The following is a 7349-nucleotide window of genomic DNA, read 5'->3' as shown; positions in this document are numbered from 1 at the left end:
GAGCACCGGAAGCGGAAAACCTAGCCCCAGAAGGACTCCGTGTTCTCCGGAACTACATTTCCCAGAGGCCGCCGCCCGAAGACAGACAGCAGCGTTAGCCAATAAAATGGGAGAATATCTCAGGCGCCTATTCGTTTCAGACGAATCATTGATGACAGGTGGGACTTTTCTACCAGCTGGGTAAGTGGGGCGGGGTCGCGAACCGCAGCCACAACTCGCGCACCTGGGAGGGTGTGGGTCTTGCCTCCCAGGGGAGGTGGAGATCTCTCGCCCTGCGCGGCCCTGGTGGTATGAGCGAGAGGGGTCTTTACAAAAATTTTTTGTTTTGTTTTGTTTTTTATTTTTTATTTACTTATTTATTTTGAAGCGGAGTCTCGCTCTGTCGCCCAGGCTGGAGTGCAGTGGCGCGATCTCGGCTCACTGCAACTTCCGCCTCCCGGGTGCGAGCAGTTCTCTGCCTCAGCCTCCCGAGTAGCTGGGATTACAAGGCACCCACCACCACTCCCGGCTGATTTTTTTTTTTTTTTTTTTTTGTATTTTTAGTAGCGACGGCGTTTCACCATTTTGGCCAGGCTGGTCTTGAGCTCCTGACCTCATGATCCACCTGCCTTGGCCTCCCAAAGTGCTGGGATTACAGGCGCGAGCCACCGCGCCCGGCCTTTGTTTTGTTTTTAATAGAGACGAGGTCTAACTATGTTGCCCAGGCTGGTTTTGAACTCGTGGGCCTCTCAAAGTGCTGGGATTATAGGCATGAGCTGCCACGCCAGTTTATAAAGTATTTTCACTTAGGGCCGAGGGCAGCTGTTTAACCCTGTTAGTCCCTATTTATCCTTACTATGCAGATGAATATATCGAGACAGCTTGGGACTGAGGTCTCTGCCCTTATGAAGCTGGGACTCCAGTTAAGGTTTTCTGCCACTTAAAGCGCTTTTCTCTGGCATGGTTGGTAGCTGTGGTAATGCTTTACCACTCTGTTCCTCCCCCCCTCACTTACCACTCACACAATTCCTCATTTCCTGCTTGCACAGTCCTGGGTCATTCGAGATTAATACCATTGACTTTCATTCAACAGTTGGGGAGCAATTCGGGCCAAGCACCAGGCAGCGAGTGTGCTGTGGTGGGAGAAGAAAAAAGGAGACACTCCTTCCTCTTAAGGAATGCAATGCAGCGGAGGGTGCATTTTCTAAAACGCTGCCACGGAGTTATGTGCAACCCAAATAACTCCAATGCAGTGCTATTAAATGCTTTGCGAAATGCTACGTGCTAAATGGAGGTGTGTTCAAAGGAAATGACTTGATAGAAATACCAGGGACGGACCGGTGCAGTGGCTCACGCCTGTAATCCCAGCACTTTGGGATGCCAAGGCGGGCCGGTCACTTGAGGTCAGGAGTTCGAGACCAGCCTGGCCAACATGGTGAAACCCCAAATCTAGTAAAAATACAAAAAAATTAGCTTGGTGTGGTGGTGGGCGCCTGTAATCCCAGCTACTCAGGAGGCTGAAGCAGGAGAATCGCTTGAACCGGGGAGGCAGAGATTGTAGTGAGCTGAAATCATGCCACTGAACTCCAGCCTGGGTGACAGAGGGAGACTGTTTCAAAAAAAAAAAAAAAAACCAAGGAAGGGCTGGGAGAGCCCAGAATGGTGCAGCCTCAGGGAAAGGACCTACTTTACACATTTTATCTGGTTTGGTTCTGAGAAGGAAACCTGGAACCCGGCATTGTAGGTTTCACTTCTTATTTAACAGATAAAAGGTTCAAATTCAATGAAGGTGGGGAGAGCTATGCTTGCCCCCACAGTAGGAGCAGCCTGTGGTTAGGTGAGGGAAGGACAGGATAACAGGAAGGGCTTTCTAGAGAATCAGTTGCGAAGCAGGGCCATGGAAATTCCTTCTATCCCTCTTAACTTAGTGTCAACAAAAAGTCTCAGTGCAGACAAACCCACTGAACTTAATTTGGGAGAAAAAGCCATGGAGAAGACCCTTTAGAATGCACTTCCAAACTAGAAACCAAACGGGGTGCCTGCAAGGGGGTCGTTCTCCTTGTCTTGAGAAAAAGGGAATCGAGAAGAACCTTTAGAATGAAACTCCGAACTACAATTAGGATCCTAAACAACCTCTTCCTAGGAGAAAAAAAAAAAAAGCAACAGCTCACAATAAACCAAGGACCATCAACCAAACGAGAGGTCCAGGGCTCAGGAGGACTTACTAGGAGGAGAAGCTGAAAGTCGGTGAGGCCTTTATTTATTTATTTATTTATTTTTGAGACAGGGTCTCTCTCTGTTGCCCGGCTGGATCCTGGGCCTGATCATCGCTCACTGCAGCCCTGGCCTCCCTGAACTCAGGCAATCTTCCTGCCTCAACCTCCGAAGAGCTGGGACTATAGGCCCGCACCACCATGCCAGGCTAATTTTTGTACGTTTTGTAGAGATGAGGTTTGGCCATGTTGCCAAGGCTGGTCTTGAACTCCTGGGCTCAAGTAATCTGCAGGGAGGGCTTTCAAGGACCCCTACTGGTACCTTAGCTCCAAATTCAGGCAACTACTTCAGGGTTCTGAGTCCTCTCTGAGGCCCCATGTGTTCAGATGCCAAATTATTGTCAATGAAGAGAGAAGACTAAACATTGTAGCTAATATATCTTTTTTTTTTTTTGAGATGGAGTCTTTGCTCTGTTGCCCGGGCTGGAGTGCAGTGGCACCATCTCAGGTCACTACAACCTCTGCCTCCCGAGTTCAAGTGATCCTCCTGCCTCAGCTTCCTGAGTAGCTGGGACTACAGGTGCACACCACCATGCTCAGCTATTTTTTTGTATTTTTAGTAGAGATGGGGTTTCCCTATGTTGGTCAGGCTGCTCTCGAACTCCTCACCTCAAGTGACCCACCCACTTTGGCCTCCCAAAGTTCTGAGATTACAGGAGTGAGCCCACTGTGCCTGGCCACTAATGTATCATTTTTATCTTAATGTTTTGTTCTTTTATCCATTTGTTCCTATTAGGTATTTCTCATGGCTTTAACAGTGGACTTCAGGAGTCATGGTTAAGTAACAGGTGTGGGGCAGGTAACTGACCAAACCTCTCCTCTGAGCCTCCATTTTCTTACCTGTAGAGTGAGGATACTTACCTCCCTCCTAGGGCTGTCAGGATTAAATGAGATGGCAGGTAAAGACCTTAGCACAGTGCCTGGCGCATGGTAACTGCTCTGTCCATTTTGTCACTATAAGCTCTTCTGGTTTATTGTAAAGTATATAATGCAACCCAAGTGAAGCAAAATTCCATGAATAAAAAAAGTCATCTCATTATAACTTGCCTCAAATTATAAAATCTCTAATAAAAATGAAGGTATGTAGTTAGTGGCAGAAGTTTGTCTACAACTAGATCTGTCCAGTGCTCAATACTCTCTACTATGTCACAAACTTCAGGACAGGGTTAAGAGGGAGACAAGGTACTGCCTGGAAGGGGAATACCTTCTGGGGTCCTGGTAAGCGATTTTTTTTTTTTTTTTTTTGAGATAGAGTCTTGTTCTGTTGTCCAGGCTGGAGTGCAGTGGCGCCATCTCAGCTCACTGCAAGCTCCACCTCCTGGGTTCAAGTGATTGTCTTGCCTCAGCCTCTTGAGTAGCTGAGACAACAGGTAGGCGCCACCACACCTGGCTAATTTTTTTATTTTTAGTAGAGGTGGGGTTTCACCATGTTGGCCAGGCTGGTCTTGAACTTCTGACCTCAAGTGATCACCCACCTCGGCCTCCCAAAGAGTTAGGATTATAGGCAGGAGCGCCTGGCCCTGGTAAGTAGTTTCTTGATCTGGGTGCTGGTTACACAAGTGTGTGCAGTTTGTAAAAATTCAATGAGCTGTACATTTGTGTACACTTGTCTGCTATATATTAATAACAATTTATGTATTTATTTTTGAGACCAAGTCTTGCTCTGTCACCCAGGCTGGAGTGCAGTGGTGCGATCTTGGCTCACTGCAACCTCAACCTCCCGGATTCAAGTGATTCTCTTGCCTCAGCCTCCCAAGTATCTGGGACTACAGGTGCCCGCCACCATGCCCAGCTAATTTTTGTATTTTTAGTAGAGATGGGGTTTCACTGTGTTGGCCAGGCTGCTCTCGAACTCCCGACCTCAAATGATCTGCCCACCTTGGCCTCCTAAAGTGCTGGGTTTACAGGTGTGAGCCGCCATGCCCGGCCCAATAACAATTTAAAACAAAGGGAACTGTCTCTGGATATAGTTATGTAGATTCACTGTATTAAAGGATAAGAGTAAGATAAAGTCTCTGAGGGTTCACCGCTTGTCCAAACAGAAAAAACAGAAAAAAAAAATTGTGAGCTGAGTGGTGGCTCATGCCTGTTATCCCAGCACTTTGGGAGGCCAAGGTGAGAGGATCGCTTGAGCCCAGAAGTTTGAGACAAGCCTGAGCAACACAGTAAGAGAACCTGTCTCTATTAAAAAAAAAAAAAAAAAAAAAAAAAAAGACCGGGCGCAGTGGCTCACACCTGCGATCTCAGCACTTTGGGAGTCTGAGGTGAGTGGATTGCCTGAGCCCAGGAGTTCAAGACCAGCCTGGGCAACATAGGGAGATCCTGTCTCTATTAAAAAAAATAAATTGTGTACTACAGATTTGGCTACAATATGCATGGTTTTCCATGGGCTTTTGATTATCTGTGACATTTCAAAACTATAAGTTGTTTCATTAGAATATTGGTGGGTTGGTTTTTACAAATGTCTTCATCTGTGTGCATAACTTACATAGGTAAATACTAAGAGGGCACTGAAGTAAAAACTAACATTTATCATCTGACCAAGGAACGCGTAGGAAACCTAATCCACTATCCAGGCCAGAATCATGGGCTTCATCTGTCTCTTGCATTTCTTTTTTTTTTAGACAGAGTTTCGCTCTTGTTGCCCAGGCTGGAGTGCAATGGCGGCGTGATCTTGGCTCACTGCAACCTCTGCCTCCTGGGTTCGAGCAATTCTCCTGCCTCAGCCTCTCGAGTAGCTGGGATTACAGGCATGTGCCACCATGCCTAGCTAATTTTGTATTTTTAGTAGAGATGGGGTTTTGTCATGTTGGCCAGGCTGGTCTTGAACTCCTGACCTCAGCTGATCCGCCTGCTTTGGCCTCCCAAAATGCTGGGATTACAGGTGTGAGCCACCACGCCCAGACTGCTTCTTGCATTTCTATGAAGAGAACCAACTGGCAAATATTTCCTGAGTTCCCATCACAAGCACTGAGCTGGGTACTAGAGCTGGAGGTTCCTGGAGCTGGGAACCTCAGGATGGGTATGAACATAAAAAATGGAAGGGAGGGAGGGGGCAGGATGAAGTAGGGAGGACGTGTAACAGATCAACGTAACGAGAGTCATGGCACTGAGCTGAGAGTGCAAGGGCCCACAGGCAGGGTCAAGTCTGCCAGGGAAGTGCAGGGAGGAGGCCTCCTGGAGGAGGTGGTGCCCAAGCTGCATCTTCAAAAATGGGCAGGCGGGCCCTGGCAAACAGGGAGGCCCGGCGTTCCAGAAAAGGGAGCAGGGTGAGCAGGGGCACTGAGGCAAGGCTCAGCTGTGCATAGTGATCGGGAGCTGGCTGGGGATAAGAATGGTCAAGGGCACAGAGCTGTGATGACCAGGGCAAGGCAAGGAATGAATGTGATGAGGTTCCACAGAGGTTCCCTATGGGAAGGCCTCATCTGCTGTTGAGTAGTATGGCCTTTCTGTAGGTGATGGGGAGCCCCTCAGGGCTTAAGCTACGTGGTAGCCGGCTCAGTTCTGCTGTGAAAGAATGCTCACTCTAGCTGCAACATGGAGAGGCAGGCATAGGGAGGTGGAGGTTACAATGAAGCTGAAAGACAGGAGGATCGCTTGAACCCAGGAGGCGGAGGTTGCAGTGACCTGAGATGGTGCCACTACACTCCAGCCTGGGCGACAGAGCACCGGCTCAAAAAAAAAAAAAAGAAAGATATATTAGCTACAATGTTTAGTCTTCTCTCTAGCTAGTGTCAGGACAATCCACAACTGTAACTGGTCATTCCTTACATGTGACTTGTGATTGTCCTTCCTGGCCCTTTATCCCTGAAGGGTGTCCTGTCTCATAACCAGAAAGTTCAGCAGGGGCCCCATGTCCTGGGTTTGCTGTACCCATAGTCTCCATAGTCTCTCACAGATGGCCTTGGAGATTACCAAATGGAGGGCGGTTCTAGCCTCCCTGCTCCCTGGCCCAGTTAAGCTATTTCAGATCTTTGGACAAAATCTCACTTTTGTCCTTTTTCCTTTTTCACCCTCTTGATAAAATATCCCACAGCCATACGGGAAATGGAAGTAGAATTGCCGGGAAGCAACCAGGAAGGAAGTAGTGGTGGCGCATGCCTGTAATCCCAGATACTCAAGAGGCTGAGGCAGGAAACGGAAGTAAAATTGCCGGGAAGCAACCAGGAAGGGCTGTGGCAGCTGCCAGGCAAAGGTCTGAACTCTGCCAGGGGCTTTGAGGCTGGGAATGCTGAGTAGGGAGGCAGAATGTGCACGCTGTGGTTCCCGAATGAATGGCTCTGAGGGAGGAAGGCGTCTTGGATGATCCCAGGTTTTGGGATTGGGTGAGGCACGATAGGTGGCGGTGCTACTCACAAAGAGGAAAGGCAAGGAGAAGCAGTCAGGGGACATGCTGAGTTTGAGATTCCAGGAACAACTTCAGCAGGTGAGTAGGTGGCAGGAAGAAGCCAAGAGAGACTTGAAATCAAGACAGGAAAGAGCTGATGGGGCAAGGTCTTGATCCTGGAGAAGTGGAGGGGAAGCTCCGGGTGGAGGTTACTATGAAGCTGAAAGCATAGCTCCAGGCTGAGCGTAGGGGTGAGAGGCTGAGGGAGCGCAGAGAGTTTGTTGGCCTGGAGGTGGGAAACAGGGGGAGTTCACACCTGACGGGTTCAGGGTTCTCAGATGTGAGCTGAGCCTGGGAGCTGACATTCTGAGAATGGCCGAAGGGTACACAGCCATTGTGGGGACTGGGAAAGGGAAGTGACGAAAGTCAGGTAAAAGACTTGCAGAGGTGGACCAGAGGGCCATGTTGAGGGTGAAGCGATTGTGTTTTTGGTTATCTTTTCCTTTTTTTTTTTTTTCTCTTTTTCTTTTCCTTTTGAAGACAGAATCTTGCTCTGTCACCCAGGTTGGAGTGCAGCGGGGCGACCTCAGCTCACTGCAACCCCTGCCTCCCGGGTTCAAGCGATTCTCCTGTCTCAGCCTCCAGAGTAGCTGGAACTACAGGCGCCTGCCACCACGCCCAGCTACTTTTTGTATTTTTTGTAGAGATGAGGTTTTGCCATGTTGCCCAGGGAGGTCTCGAACTCCTGAGCTCAGGCAAGCCACCCACCT

The sequence above is a fragment of the Pan paniscus genome, chromosome 16 (genome assembly GCF_029289425.2).
Source record: "Pan paniscus chromosome 16, NHGRI_mPanPan1-v2.0_pri, whole genome shotgun sequence".
Classification (NCBI taxonomy): Eukaryota; Metazoa; Chordata; class Mammalia; order Primates; family Hominidae; genus Pan; species Pan paniscus.
The sequence above is the reverse complement of the archived record's forward strand: the minus strand, read 5'-3'. Positions refer to the sequence as shown.